We start from the raw sequence: 16,398 nt of genomic DNA on the forward strand, positions 1-16,398 counted from the left end.
TATACCAAAAATGGGTAAGAATGCTTACTGCATCAGAAGAAGTTAACACCACGACGACCAATTGAATAATAAACAAAAAAGAAGAAAGAGGACTCGTTTTGTTATGAAAAAATATTTTATAGGTTTATTAAACTATCGAGCTTTGTTGATCGTAATGGAAATGCTGGCCTTAGTAGGCCACAAAAGCGTGCCCGGTTTTAAAGGTGATTTTTAAGTTTATCAAATTAAAAACAATCAGAGGCAGTTCTTACTTATTCGGCCCAGTCCTTAAGACTGTCGGTCCTTCGGACTGTCAGTACTAGAACTGATAAAAAAAGAAGAAATGAAATTGAGTAACGTCATCAAGGACCAAACTTTATAAGTTTTAGGTATGATATGTATGACTGAACTGGACAGGAACGAGGCTGGCTTGAACGGGACTCCAATCTTCAGTCCCAAATAAGGATTGACAAAACAATAATGAGGGCATACCTAGAGTTGTAGAAAATATAAATTGTGCGCAACATTTTTTGTAGTTGACAATTTGAGTTGTTTATTTTTATTTTTCCAAGCTGTGATCATTTATTTTTAACTCTTAAGGTGATAATATCGAAGTAATAAGTAATCACTATTGATTAATTGAGAGTAAAACTAATCATTTTTTGGAAAAATAAGTATAAGTGATTATTGGACGCAGAGTATCATTGATAGTCGACATTGTGGTATAACTTTATTTGAAGGAAGATTAAGCTAAAGCAACTCCGAGTCCCCTTGATACTCCATAATAGATATCAAGGGGACTTGGAGTTGCTTTAGCTTAATATTCCTTCTAATTGAAAAGGTTGAATTTCAATTTTCCCTTTTTCAAAACTCAAAACTATCTACAAAAAGAGATGGAAAGAGAACCCATGATGTATGGGTAAAAATTCTAACTATAAGATGTTATTGATTTTTTTGAAAATGTTAATGAGTTCCTATTTTTTTTTTTTTTTTTTTTTTTTTTGTCTCCTTTCATTCTTCATTTTTATGATTATTTATGTATATATCGGAAAAGACAGATGCCAAGATTAAGTAAGACGATATTACGCGAAGCTTTAATAATATGTATATTAGGGTGAGCTGGATACCTTGAATTTGTCCAAACAACCTAAACTTTTTTTTTTGTCGAGTGTATGAAGACAATGAACAAATCTGTGGGATTTCATTCAAATATGATTTTACACTATGCTTTTCTTTGTAATTTCTAAAAACACTATTTTATTGGCGGATTTTAATTTTTATATACTTACGTTTATCTTAAATCCTTAAATTAAATGTTGCAAATGTTTATTAAGTCCACAATAATCAACACCTTAAAAATGTTAGGCTTCTTTAGAAAAATTCGAGGAATCAGCTTTCATTTAATGTAAATATAAAAAATGAATATTTTACCAAATATAGGTAGATAGTAGTGTTGGGTGCCCGTATTGAAATCCTAGACCGTTCTGAGACCCTTATATTTTGCTCCAACAAAAAGCTCGGTCTAGACCAGTCTCACATAAAAATTTGTTCTAAATCCGTCCAAAGAAAAAACTCGGTCTAGATTGGTCCAGAGGAAAAATTCGGTCTAGTTCGGTCCTAAAAAATCGATTTTACAGATAAATTGTTTATAACATGACATCATATGTTTTTTTAAGTATAATGACGTTAAACGAAGTTTAAACAGAGATAGCTCGGATTAACTTTAATCCCGCTGTCTCTTATATGTATACAGCATTTGTTATGGTACTTAAAAAGTACTTTTTCAATTTTTTTTGAAAAAAAAATGAATGACAGTTGATAAGGAAAAAAAAAATGATCTCTCATAATATATAAGACCGGAAAAAATCGGCCCATAAATTAAGACTGAATAAAAATATCGATCCATAGAGTGAGGCCGAATCAACATTGATCTACAAAGTGAGACCTAAAAAAATCGGTCAACAGTCTGAAGCCGGGGTCTGAACGGAAAAATCGAACAATTATAATCTTTAACTCTTTCTCCATCGATGGAATATACTAATGCAAAATATATAATGTTTACGAACGAATATTTGTCAGAACTGGATCAAGAGTCTCTGTTCTTCATCTAATTTACTTATCAAATCTCTGGATCCACCAGGTTTCTTTTTTGTTTTTCTCTTTGTGTCTTTATGCTTATTCTAATTACATTTTAAAACAAGGGTCGTGAGCATAAAAACAAATTGATTAAATCAGAAATTATACAAATTAAAAAAAAAAAAAAGGAAGATGAGACAGGGCTTAGGACATATTTAAATCCCTAAAAAATGATTTTCAAGCTTCTCACATCTTAGAGTAACTATGGAAAAATATGGAAACATATCAAACTTCAAAAAAGTATATCTTTGAATAGGTCTATTATACTCCCGTCATAATTCCTATACTAAGAACTATTAAAGTTTTATATTGCTAAAATATTCATTGTAATATTGGGGTAGTTTATGTAACTAATGTAAGGGTTGGTTCCGGAAATTTTAGACCGCTCTAAGATTAAAATTTACTATTATTGTAGCAAAAAGTGACTTACAACTTCTGTGCTATACACACACACATCCTCTCCTTTGCACTACCGAATCTGTGGATAGGCTAGTAAGTTGGTATTTTTTGTATCGTATTTTTAGTCAAAAAGTATTGAAAATATTGATACCAACTTTAGTCCAGGAACTGATACGAAAATATGGATATTGTGGCAATTTTACTATACAAGAACATGGCTAGCTTTTATGAGTTGCCCAACTGCAAACTGATGAAATAGTTGTGATTTACTTATGACACGGTGCAATATCCTGGTGAAATGAAACATTCTTTTTCTTCATATTGGGTCCTTGTTCCGTGATTGTATTTTTCAAATGATCTAATAACGCAAAATAATACCCACTGTTTATGGTATTTTCCTTCTCAAGTTAATCAATGACTATTATGTTATTATCATCCTAATATACCGAAGTCATAATCTTTCCACCGGATTTTTGTGTTTACGGGCGCTTTGGACGCGATTTGAATGCTATACACTCAAATGACGATCGTTTTGATTCTGGAGTGAAGTAACTGTTCCATATTTCATCCATTGTCACATAGTAACACTATAATTCCGATTTGTTATGTTTAAACATGGCCAACCACTGAACTAAATTATCAGTACTTTTTTTTTTTTTGCCAATAGTGAGCAAACGCGGCGCGGCACCCACATTGAACAGAGCTATCTCATGGACAAATCCTCATGCAATATAAAGGGAACAGGTTCTTTTCATATCTTTACGATGTCAGTTAATTCATACAACTTCACTTTCCGATCATTCAAAACGATTTAGTGGATTTGTTTGATAACACCTCATTTGGTCGTCCACTGAATTTTGTATTGTGAGTGTCTATGATAAAGTTTGAAGTCATCAAACCAACACTTAATTGTTTTTTCTGTTGGAGGGATACATAGATAATGTTCAAAATCAATGTGATTCGTATATTTAGTTGGTATATACCATGGCAAAATGGAATGGTATCATTAACATCTATTTGATGAAAATGTACATTCAATGTATCGCTGTTAAGAGTGTTACTGGTATATACAAAAACACTACGTGATAACATGATGGCTACATAATATGCAGGGATGTACAATAGAGCAGTTTGATTTCCAACTTCGATTGCGTCTAGTGCGGAAAAGTTGTCATATGTTATGAAAATTATCTGTGCTAAATCCAGTATCCTATTAAGTCATCTTTAGGTCCCACATCTCGATTAAATTATGAAAAAAGGGGAAAATTATTTACTTGGCGACTATATATACTAAAAAACCATTTTTAGTTATTTTGCATCAAATAATATTGATATAAATTTTTTTAGACTATAAAAAATGTACAATTACTATGTTATTCTAAAATGATAATTGCAAAATAATGATTAATGCTGTATTCTAATCCTTATTGACGAAATAAATAACTTTTGTGTTCTTTCAAACTTTGAAATAGATGTGCTACTTAAAGACGCGTCGTAGGATGATTAATTTTTACGTAGGTTATTTTCTTATCACACAACAACTTCTCTGAACTATCCGTTAGTGAAATTCGAAAAAAAGTTGAAAAACAAACCATCCTAATGTACAATTTTACTAGATTCATTGCATAAAAAAAAATAGTAGAGAAGTACAAACTCAATAATGCTCTAATATAAATATATGTATATTGTAAAGCATATTCAAAATGCACTTTCACATCATTCCATGTCAGGGAATGAACTTGTATTCAATTACCCTAATGTACATCACCATGAGAATCTAGAACAGTTGTAGTAGTTAATACATATACCAACATGGGGGGGGGAGCTCTTATTATATATTCTAAAATGAGAGAGAGAGATGAATGCTGGAGACTGGTTATAAGCTGTGGCGAAGGAAGTGTGTGTGTAGTTGTTCAAATAGCCGCAAATGCGCTTGAAATTTTTTGATTTGAGGTTGTTCGTTCATTGATTTTACAACAAACATTTTTATTCTTGATAGGACATTTTCCTCAAATGTTTACAGCAATAATGTAACACTTTACCATAAAAATATGCACTTTTTATTTTTATAAACATTTATTATCACAGGGTACAACAAGGTTTTTCTCCTCACTTAATCTCCCGATTTTTACTAGAATCAATGCTAAATGAAAGATAAATAAATTTTACTATTATTATTCAATATAATTGCTTTTGGCGTCAATAACAGCTCGATTTCGGAATCGGAAGCAGATCTTGATGAGAGTCTCTTTTGGCAGATTCCAGAATTCCTCCCAGATCCTGGACATCATCTAAGATTTTGTGTTATGGTGGAGGATCTGTTGCTGTGTAGCTCAAGTGTACCCTATACAAAGAAGTCCATCAGGTTGAGGTCCAGTGAGCTTGGAGGCCAAACACTGGCTCCAACAAAGTAAAAAAAAACTTTTCTTTTGCCTTTTCTGTAAGAAGTTTAGCTCTTTACATAGTGTATGATTTTTATCGCAAATCATCTGCCATAGACTTTCAGAATAGTTGCAGTCCCTGGCCATTGCCCTCATCGATTTGTATGATCCAAAATGGATCATTGTTTTTTTATAGAATAAAATCCTGATCCCTCAGGCAGTCTGACCTCATCTTGCAATCATCATGCCTTGCTGTTAGTTTAGAATCACCCCCAGATTGTTCCAGTTCCTTCCTGATTTTCCAGATAAAGAAATTGTCTAGGTTTCATAAGTTTCAAATCGTATATTGTCTCTTCTGGTGCGGATTGCAACAAAGGCACGTTGCCTTTTCTACTATTTTGGAGCAAATACTTCGTTGTTGATGCCATTTTTTAAATCTGTCGACAAAAACTTCTGGGTAGCCGCCAAATAACGTTCTACCTACGCATGCGCCCAAACATTCCTGTAAAAAATGACTGTGGGCGGTAAATATACATAAACTGCGCGCTATAGGGTGTACAATACACTTTATGTCTAAAAAATAATCAGTTTAGGGAAAGACTATATGATAACTTTTGAAAAATTATGTATTCACATAAAAAAAGTAATTTTTACAAATTGGTCTATTTGTGCTTATATCAAGGCGGTGGAATGGGAAAGTGTGTCCCTTGGATTCTGCATTCTGATTTGGTGAATCAAGTGACGTCACAAATGTACTACCTATTACCTGAGAAATGAAAACAATAATATTAATACACAAGCGTGAATTGAGAATTTATCAAGGTGGTAGATAATATATAGTCTCTTCAATGGCATAGTATGTCCAAAGGATCTCGTCTCTAAGGCGAAATCCCATGAACAAGTGATTCACTCGGTGGATCCCATCTCCTTTAGTGGAAGGATCGTTCATTCTGCTGGTTCATCTTCATATCAATATAGTGACTTCTGATTTCGTTAATCATTGTCCCTACGCATAAATTACACATGATCTTCCAAGGAATCATCGTATACTACATATAAGAACTAAGGAGTTCCATACAACGATAGAATAATTGACTAAGATAGCCAGTGAGAAGCGGAGAGATCCTTCATCCACTGCTCCTTATTTAAAATTATTGAATGTCAACTATACCTTGTGCCCTTCTCTTAGAAATCTATTCCATTAATAAGAGTCCTTCAGTGTCAATGATGTATATAACGCAGAAAGCACTTATCTCTATCACATGTATATCAATTCCATTTTTAAGTTGGACTGCGTAATATACCGTCTATAAGGATAATTATTTAACCTGGACACATCAAGCTCACGCCTGATTTCTTTATTCCTACTGAGTCACATTTGTCATTGTAAAACAAGTGGAAGATGATTCTAGACTCGTATAGATAATGTGCTTTTCTTTTCTCGATATTTTGGTCTGCAAATCATATTCAATCCTGCTACTACAAAAAAATAATTATTTGAAGGTGTTCAGTGATTATGTGTTCAACAAAATATATAACAAACCTCCTAACTTCTGTAAGATTATGTTGAAATATCAGAACGTCATTGCAATTCCCAAACTTATTGAGTCAGGAATCCTTTTCTATGCAGCCAAATTGCTTGTCACCATATTGGAATATTACTCGTGTAAATATATAGGATCTCCACAGAAATAAATAAATTATTAAATGTTTTTCATACGAGCGAATTATAAGTTGTTTTACTCAAAACAATATTTAAAATGTAACTAAATAATAACACGATTGTTTTAGTATTTATTGAAAAAATAATAAGTCATCAATGATATTCTTCAAAATTTACATTCCCTATTTATGGGTTCTCCGTTATTTTATTTTATTTATCTTATTAATTAATGCAATCTTATTTTGGAGATACAAATGCTATTTTGTGATTGTTTTTAGGTAAGTAGAAATGTCAAAATCCTTATATTATTATTTGTAGAACTATAATTCCTCTCTATCACAATCTACTACAAGCAATTTGAAATTGGGGATGCTTTATAAAATTTGATTTCCCTTGTATTATTCAAATATTGACTAAAATATCTATCCCTTTTTGGAGATAATAGTAAAAACAACAAGGCAACAAAGGGCTATTAAATATATCAGTTTTGTTTGCAAGATTGAACACTATATCTTTTTAAAATCTCATTGTAAGTTTATTTTTTCACATGAGTATTTTATGTTTAGTACATAATATCCACTTATTCTGAATATGTTATTGATTTCTTTGCTGTACTGATGATTTTATTATAAAATATGCCTAATATTAAGATATATGAGTGTATATCCCCCATCTAAAGAAAATTGAAAAATATTCATAAATGATTAGACACAGTTGCAAGGCAACTGATAGTTATAGTGGTCTATCGTATTATATTCATAATTGTGGATTAACGTGTTTTTTTTAAAAATTTTCATACATTCAAGGGTACAGTATGAAAATAATATGTAATCCCACCTTTATATATTCCCAGGCCACGTTTACAAGTATGAAATCTTACATTTTGAGTTAGATTCCTTGTAATCTTAGATTAAAATACAAGGACGGGCCAGCGTTTTCCATACATTTGTTACGTCTTTAAAGCCTACTTACTACTGTCAATTTTTTTAAGCATGATAAAATTTTGAAAATGTAATGACGGTTTAGAACTTCTACATAATGATAAATATGGCCAAACTGTATACTTCTTTTAACATTTAAAAAAAAAAAAATAATAATAAGAGCCAGATTGTTTTAATTAATATTCCCCGCTACAGGTAAGTAACCTTTCTTTTTTTGTAATTTCTAAACAAAAATGGACAAACATAAGGGAGAGAGGGCAGCTTTTAATTAATTTTAAGACAAACTTTCTTTTATTGATGGTAAAGAAAATTCAATGACTACATAATTTTAGGCGTTTGCATGACTTCTGATGACTAATTGTTTATCCAAAGTTCCCCATAAAATGTAATCTTTTATATCCTTTCTTCTATTGTTCAATAAATTATAGTTTCCGTGATGTGTCCTTAGATTGTTTTGAACCCTTCCTTTTCTCTTGACCACTGCCCCTCAATATATTTATAACATATTATACATATGTAGGTACAAGAAGCCATGTTTTTTAATTTATTTTGTATCCATCCTTATAGAAAGCATGCTATCATCTACCATACATATTTTATAAGGTCACCATACATATGATGAAACATGACTTTTATGCTGACTTAATCATGAAAAAAAGCAATTTCTACAGAAGTCTTATTACTATTAATGGAAGAATTCAATTTCTTCCTTTACTAAGTAACTACATATTTGATGTGAGTTTACACAAAAGAAGTCTTGAACAAATATAATGACAAGAAGTATATGTTCAATTTATATTTAATATACTACGTACATTCAAATATTTTAGAGACATATTTCGGTCAATAAGCTTCAAATTTCTGGAATAAGTTGAAATATGTAGGAATTTTGACTATAGTTTATACCATTCATTAGATTTATCAGACTAAAATGAGGCCCCAATATGGCCTTTCAAAATTCATTATCATGATACATTTTTCTAACTTGTTTCTGTGTTGATGGGCGAGATATGTAGACCACCGTCTCTATGCGTTCCTGTGTAACAAGGCTAAGTATAATAAAGAAAAGATATTTCACTATGAACTGCTTTGAAACATCATTACGCATGTTGCAAGAACTTACAAAAAAACACACACAAAAAAAAAAAACACTTACTTTTTATTTATTTAGTGTTCATATGTTATCTTATATCTAATACATATAAATATTCATAACATTTTTAAAGTCAATGAAGAACTTTCTAATTGTATTTTTAAATGTTAAACGATTACCTTGCTAGATTCTAGGTATATATGAGGGGACCTGAGCCAGTTGCAACACTTTTTGTTTGTAGCTACATGGCACAGAATTGGTTTGACTGGATCCACCAAAATTCAACACAACATAACTGCAGAAGTTCCTATTTTTTATGAATAAATTCACAAGGTTAGGTGGAAACAAGAGATTGCTTTAGAAATATAGTTCAATAAGACGGATCCTGGGTTCCTCGTGTATGAGGATAATTCCGAGTCTACCTTCACAGTTCCTTTGGGGGTCATATCTGTTTTTCTGGAAGGTCTTCTCCATCATTCTTTATATGGCCATTTAAAAGACCAGGCTCATGGACCACTTCACAATGTCCATTTTCCTTGCCCCCCAATATCAGCATATAGGAGATCTGAGATGCGCTGCCTTTTGGTATTTCCTCACTCATGATGACAAGATGACAAAATCTGTATAAAAGATTATTTATGAATAAAGGATGGTGAGCTGGAATGTCAAAAATCAATCACTAAATCTTCCGATATGAATGAGAAAAGTAACTTAAATTAACAATCCACTTCTTAATGGCCACCCAGTAGATATTTTACTTTTATGTATTTTAGTTTTTCCAAAAACTACAATTTGAGTCCACTTGTACAACACTCACAGGGACGATCAAAATGGACAAAAAATATTTCCTAAAAAATAACTAACTAACCTTTTCATAACGTTGTATGATTAAATTATAATAAATTATAGTAGAGTTAGATACATTAAAATTTATGCTATATATCAATTGTAAGTACTATAGATTGAAGAAACACGTGATTGATATAAAGTGCAATTATATCAAATAATACACAATCCGAGGAAAATTGTATCTACTGTTGAAAAAAACTGTTTTTATTTTATACCTCAAAGAATAGTTTCCAAAAATTATGGATTCTTTTCTTGCAGTAACATGCAATATATTGTACAGTTTTAATATAAATTATATAAATGTAGGCATTTTGATTTTTGAAAAAAAGGAACTGTTCCAACTTTAATTTCTAATAATTTATTTCGTATATATACGAGTATAACTATATAGACCAGTATCCATTTTGATGGAAATAATTGAATTGCATAATTTTGATCATACGTTGTCTATAATGATCAACACGGATTTTATTAAAGTACTATTTCATTTCAAGACTCCTTTTATATCAGAAAGCCGGTTTTACTGTGGCAAAGGCAGGTTCTTTTTATATTGTCGAGGTGCTCTTTATATTTTTTTCAGGAAATATGTTAGATTACTTTTTGGCTTTACTATTTTTAATAAGTGCTAAGGGGAAAAAATAATACCGTTTTTTAGGATGACTTTTTTTATAAATCGATTTGTTTATATAATTTTTGTCCCACACATTTTATTAAAAATGTGTACAATCTGCACAGGGGGATGCTACAGGCCCATCCAGCCCCAATTTAGAAATTTTGTCATGAATAAGAAAAGAACGGTCTGTATATATATATATATAAAATGGACATTCCTGGTGCGTGGCCAAGGACCAGAGCTGCCTAATGCCCTCTTAAAACCAGTACTAAAATCAACTATTTACTTAGTTTTGTAACAGTGTCGATATCGAACACTCCAGGCTGACAAAATTTCATTATGAATTCTGAATCAAAAGGAAATAGTTAATTACAATTAAAAAAAGTTACGTCATACGTTGACCATATCCCTTCTGTCAGATGAAGGTATTAACTGAGTCTACTTGATTCTAGGTTTTTATTTTACAATTTTCCTTCTTTAAAAAATAGGGGATTTGATGAGAAGAAAAAAAAATTATATATCGAAAAATATTACCACAAAAAAGAAATTTCTCTCGTTTTTCCACAATTTATTTCTTCAGATAATTTTCTTACACAAGTAATTATCATTTCTTTCCCCTCATATAACCTCTTCTTCTTATTTTATCTTTTTTTTAATAAAAGGACTAACGGATCTTGCATAACTAAATATGTAGAGTCCATCAAAATATGTCTTTAAAAGTGTTCCAAATATTTACGACGCGACACGTAAGGAGGTGTACATTTGATTACAAACAATATCCATGTCTTAGGACTAATTCCTTATACTCATTCATTCAAACGGATTAATATTAGTGGGAACTTACTCTTTTGAATGGATAATTTAGTAACCAACTCAAAAGTTAACTACCCTAGATGTCTAGTTACGTCTATAACTTAACAAGTAACAAAAAGTAGGTAGGCACATCTGAAGAGACACTGAAAGGCAAGAGGCAAGACGACAGTTGAAACTAAAAAAATAATTTAATCTAATTGAATTTCAACCGTTCATGCAACCTCTATAAAGAAATAGAATAGCAATCACTGGAGATGGGACTTTTACAGAGTGCAAGAAGAATGAACTTGTAGCTTTTCTCTACAAAAATTGCTATTCCTCCCATGGAAACAAGACAGAAGAGGATCTCAACAGAGTAAAAATTTAAAATCTATCAGAATTTAAGGGGGGAAATTTATTTCAATTGATATTTTTAATCCTTCTTTCCAGATGGTGATTTCCCACATCTTTTATGTGTGTAAACATAAATATGTATATAGAAATAAATGATTTATTTATAAGAACTTTTGTATATAATAACCTTCACACCTCTTCAGCTCTTTCTTTGAAAATAAAAAAAGGTATGTGATTTACAATGGGTTTTGTTTTGTGGAAATAAAATGCTACGGAGGGATAAATTTGTACACGTTCATAATTTTTTATTTTATTATTGTACTTTCACTCCTACAAACCAACAAATATTTTAAATCACGGAACCTTTTTTTTTTGGAAGAGATAATTGCTAAGTTTTGAAGATTATTATTTACAAATTTCTTAGAAATATAACAATATACATATGTATTTATGTGATTCCACTTATAGATGAGTATATTTACCTTAACTTACAGTTATAAATGATAAATCCGGAAAATTTGACTTCATCAAGATGAACATCGAGGGCATTGGAGACGAATTAACGACTAAACATGAGAGCTTGATAGTCTTAGGAACCATTTGGCTCTAATTTTGCCACGAATATTTCAATAACAACTAAGGAAGCGACACATAGAGTGACTATTGCTAAACTAGCTTGAGAAAGAAACGGATATAGGTCTATTATCAACTCTAAGAGGTACACGAAGACGACCATCACCAGGGCAAGGTCTATATAATAAGGTCTGGGCAATACAAAAAAAAAAAAAAAAAAAAAAGACAGAACCTTAGCAGTGCATAATGATTTCAGTTGGCCTAAAACGACATTGAAATTTCTCTACATAAATATAATATCATACTCTTCAAATATAATATCAGTTATTAATTAAATATAGATCTTTTGTGTGAAATAAATTTATAAATTAAGGATAGACATGGTGAGAATCAATATTCAGGTGTGCAAATTAACTCCTAAGTGTTGATTTTGTACTTATACAACCTTCTACTTATACTCTTTTTATTCCAAATTTGTTTAAGTCATCAAACTTAAGATAACTGGTGCCATTTCAAGTTGCTTTAGTCCTAAGAGAGTTCCATATATTCCTAAAATTTGGATTTGCAGGTGTAAAAGTGATTTTAAATTCAATTCAAGTACATCTCAGATTTTCCAACGTCATTTTTCCTATATGATTATGAAAGAGACCTGAAAAATGAGTTACTTGGGCTTCCTCAAGTTCAAAGACTGAAAACAAAATCATGTCTCAAACTTCACCTCCACAATGACTCATCCAACGATTATCTACTAAGCATATCTTCCTGAAGTGAAAGACTTAAAGCCTGCAAAAATAGAATCATTGTAGAAAACCTTCTAAAAGATTATAGCAATGAGTCCATCTGTTCCAACGAAGATAATTCTGAAAAAATGGAGGTATATTCCATTTCGAACGAACAAGTGTCATTTGTTCAATAGGAATATGAAGCACTTACTCCAAATGATGAACCTGATATAAGTCTTGGATAGGTAATCTACTGTAAACAAAAATTTTACTGTCTTCAAACCACCTATAAAAATTTACATAATTCATTTGAGCTGTTGCGTCACGATTTAAGGTAATCATTTTTATAACTGTAATTCATGTAATTCTCTTGAACAAGGCACAATTAATTTCAGAGCTTCAAAAACAAACAAAAAAATAAAGCAAAAAAAATTGAAAGTTAGAATCCAAAGCGTATGAGAAGATGGAAATCAAGTAAAATCAAATTCCCGTTCAGGTTAAGAAAATAATGAGTCCTCCATTTAAATTTTGTTAGTCATACAATAAAAAATGACATTACTATGACCCTCGTACTTAGGTGAGTGTTAATTTTTTTATACAAGATATGTTTCATTGGTTGTCGTCAATTATTAGTTTTATTTTTTTAGAATTATATAATTATCTTCCCCCTTCATCTGAGTTCATTCAAAGACTTCGAATTTTAATTATCGAAAAAATTCATAATCTCCTCATACAAAAACATGCTGTTCAAATGGAGGACGAGTTAAATCAAACACATGATACATTTATAATTAAAGAAGTTGTTCTAGGAAATGAATATTATACTGAAAACCATTCTCAAGGTAGAGATATTGACAATCATGTCTTTCCCTCAAATAATTAGGAAAGTTCATATGATTTTGATATCCCAGAATTAACTGAGTTTTCCAGTTCAAACTTCCACACAAGCATGCAAGAACTATCGTATGTGGCTGGATGGAGTGCATCAAAACTCTAAAATAGTTATTCTGAGCTTGGAGCAAAAACTTGTATGACAATTCCTGGAACCTACACTTTTTCGTCATGGGTTATGCATATATCAAAGGGAGGACTCATAGTCCCTTCAGATAAGTTCTTTGAACTTTGCAAAGGCTTATCAAAGTTATTTATTAGATTTGATACTTATGAAATTGATTGAAATGAAAGGCCAATCGAAAGATTTAACAATATTTGTAAAGAATTATATCTTCAATGGTCTGACGCTATAATCATGGGTTTCACTAGAGCGAGGACATATATAACTATTTCATAGTTATATAAAAAACTACAGCTGTATATTACCTCCAACCGAGTAAGGAAACTAAAACAAATTGGTCAATTTATTTATTAATCCTTATGTTTAGATGATTTTTATATAAACTTTTGATGATTAAAAATAAAATGATATATATTATACGGGAGAAAATATGAGGAGTAAAAAAGTACGAATATCATTCATAATTAAAATGTAAATGTATTTTTCTAATTATGTCTCCCTTATGAAATATGTTTTTGTTTTTTTTCAGAGAAATAATTAGTATCTTTCTACACTTTTACATCTATAAGCATAAATTTTATGAATATTTGGATCTTTTCATAAGCCAAGCTGACAAAATTGTCTTTGGTGTGAAGAAGATTAGAATAGGCAATATCACACCTTTTATTTCAAATGGATGACTCCAACAAATTTTGGAATAAACAGAACTAACTATTAATAAACAATGAGGGTTACTGTTCCTCACAATGCTTATTATTACTTAATATAAGATGTAGATTGCATATATCTAATTATATTCAATATAATTGATATATTATTAGAAGATTATACAGTGAATTTCAATGTCTTCTTTGCCCACTGACGTCACTTCTTTGCTTTTATGCTATTCACTGCTAAGGTTCACTCTTCTTTTTTGTTTTGCCCAGACCTTATTATATAGACCTTGCATCTGGAGGCATCAAAAGGGACAAGAAGAGGACCTCGACATGCCTTGAAGAAGTTTTTTTAAAAAACGAATACTATTAATATCATTTATTTAATTACAATAACTACCTATCTTAAAACTTTATAAAGTTATTATTCATATGTGTCTTACAATAATCAAATCATTACCCCTACTCATCAAAGAATATGATAATAATAAAAAAACTGGGAATAATAAAGAAGAACTTGTAGATACTTGACAAAGTCAATTGAGGCAAATCCAATCAGGCTCATGTCGAAGCTAGATAAGGACAGCTTTATCAGCTTGCTGACGATTAATAGGGACGTCAAAGGCAGGGCCTCACCTCAAATAACCCGGACCAGGCTCATCTCCTCTCAACCACCGCCAAAGAAAGTCGATAGACACTGTAATGTCTTTTAATGTAACACCTATGCTAAAAATTCCTAACTTCACTCATAGATGGCACTATTTAAAAAAATAAACTCATTTTCAATTAGTACCAACCTTCAAAAGACAGATGTCAAAATGTTATGAAAATCTCTTCTTTATTCTGTGAGTTATTGCACTAAGTATAAAACTACTTTTGCTATTTTCAAAACAATGGATTCAAAAGTTTCGGCTTTTAATTCTATGATGCTGCTTCTTCATGAGAAAAAATACTGTCCAAGTTAAGTAATGGCTTAAAAATGTAGTAAGGGGACAACATAAAGTGAATAAAAAGAAGTCAATTTTGAAAAACAAAACAAAAAAACTCCACGTCTTTCCTTTGATACGCTCAGGAATTTTCAGCACATCCCATTATATCTAGTGTAAATAACGCTCACTAATCAAATATCTCTTAATCTGATATATCTAATACTCAATGTAAATTTCTAAGTTAGTAACAAAAAAAAAAAAAGAAAAGAAGAAGATATTAGAGGGCTTCAACTAATATTACAAGCATTACGAAAAAATTATGGAATACCAGGGGTTAAAACAAGTGGAAAATGATATATATGATAGCAATAACATTAGAAGAAATCAGCTGAGTAGTTAAATAAGGTGTGGCACATAAAGCCCTACAAAAGGCCCTCCAAACCCATCCTCACGGAACAGATGAAGAAGAAGAGATTGGCCTTTGCAATTGACAAAAAGGGGTGATCTGGGGAGGACTGGAAACGTGTGGATAGGATAGAAGCAAGATGTTCCCCCTGTCTCTGTTGTAAAGCATCCACTGAAGATAAATGTGTGGGGTGCATTTGGGGCTCTGTGAGCTTCATGGGGTGGACTGCAACAAGAGAATTAATAGTGAGTGCTATCATACTGAGATTATAGAAAAGTTTACTCTGCCTGCACTCACTCGCAACAGCAATGAGGGAACAATTTGCCGGTACTAATTTTTCCCCTACCATCGGAGTCCATATTCATGCAAAACAATCCATTATTCGGTAGATTTGGTATTGTCAGTCCTTTTTTCCTATGAAATACACGATAGTTTCTCCAGCAACAATCTTTTTGTGTCACATCTTAAGTAGGCAAATGAATGCCTTATCTCTTAAAAACGGTTTGTATTAGCCTAAGAATTTATTTTCATTTTTTTTTAAATTCTGAAAATGTATCTCAAAAAAGTTTTTCATCTCATTTTTGTCATAAAACCTGCGATCACAAAAACTTGGGAGTTTTAAACTCACTATGGCATATTAATAGAAACAATTTTTTTTGTAATGAACAAACTTATTTAAATGGTTTTTAATGTTTAAATATTTTCAGAGCTATGTATACAGAGGTAGGGATTTACAACAACAAACTTGGAAGTATTAGAAATACGTTATATTTATCCCCGTGGAACAATTTTTTCCCCCATTATTTATTAATACATTTTTTGCATAATAAAGCTTATGTATAAAATTTTAATAAGCTTTATATTTTGAACTTCCTTTAGAGCTTTTTTAACGATTTTATA

The sequence above is a fragment of the Lepeophtheirus salmonis genome, chromosome 6, assembly GCF_016086655.4.
Source record: "Lepeophtheirus salmonis chromosome 6, UVic_Lsal_1.4, whole genome shotgun sequence".
NCBI lineage: Eukaryota > Metazoa > Arthropoda > Copepoda > Siphonostomatoida > Caligidae > Lepeophtheirus > Lepeophtheirus salmonis.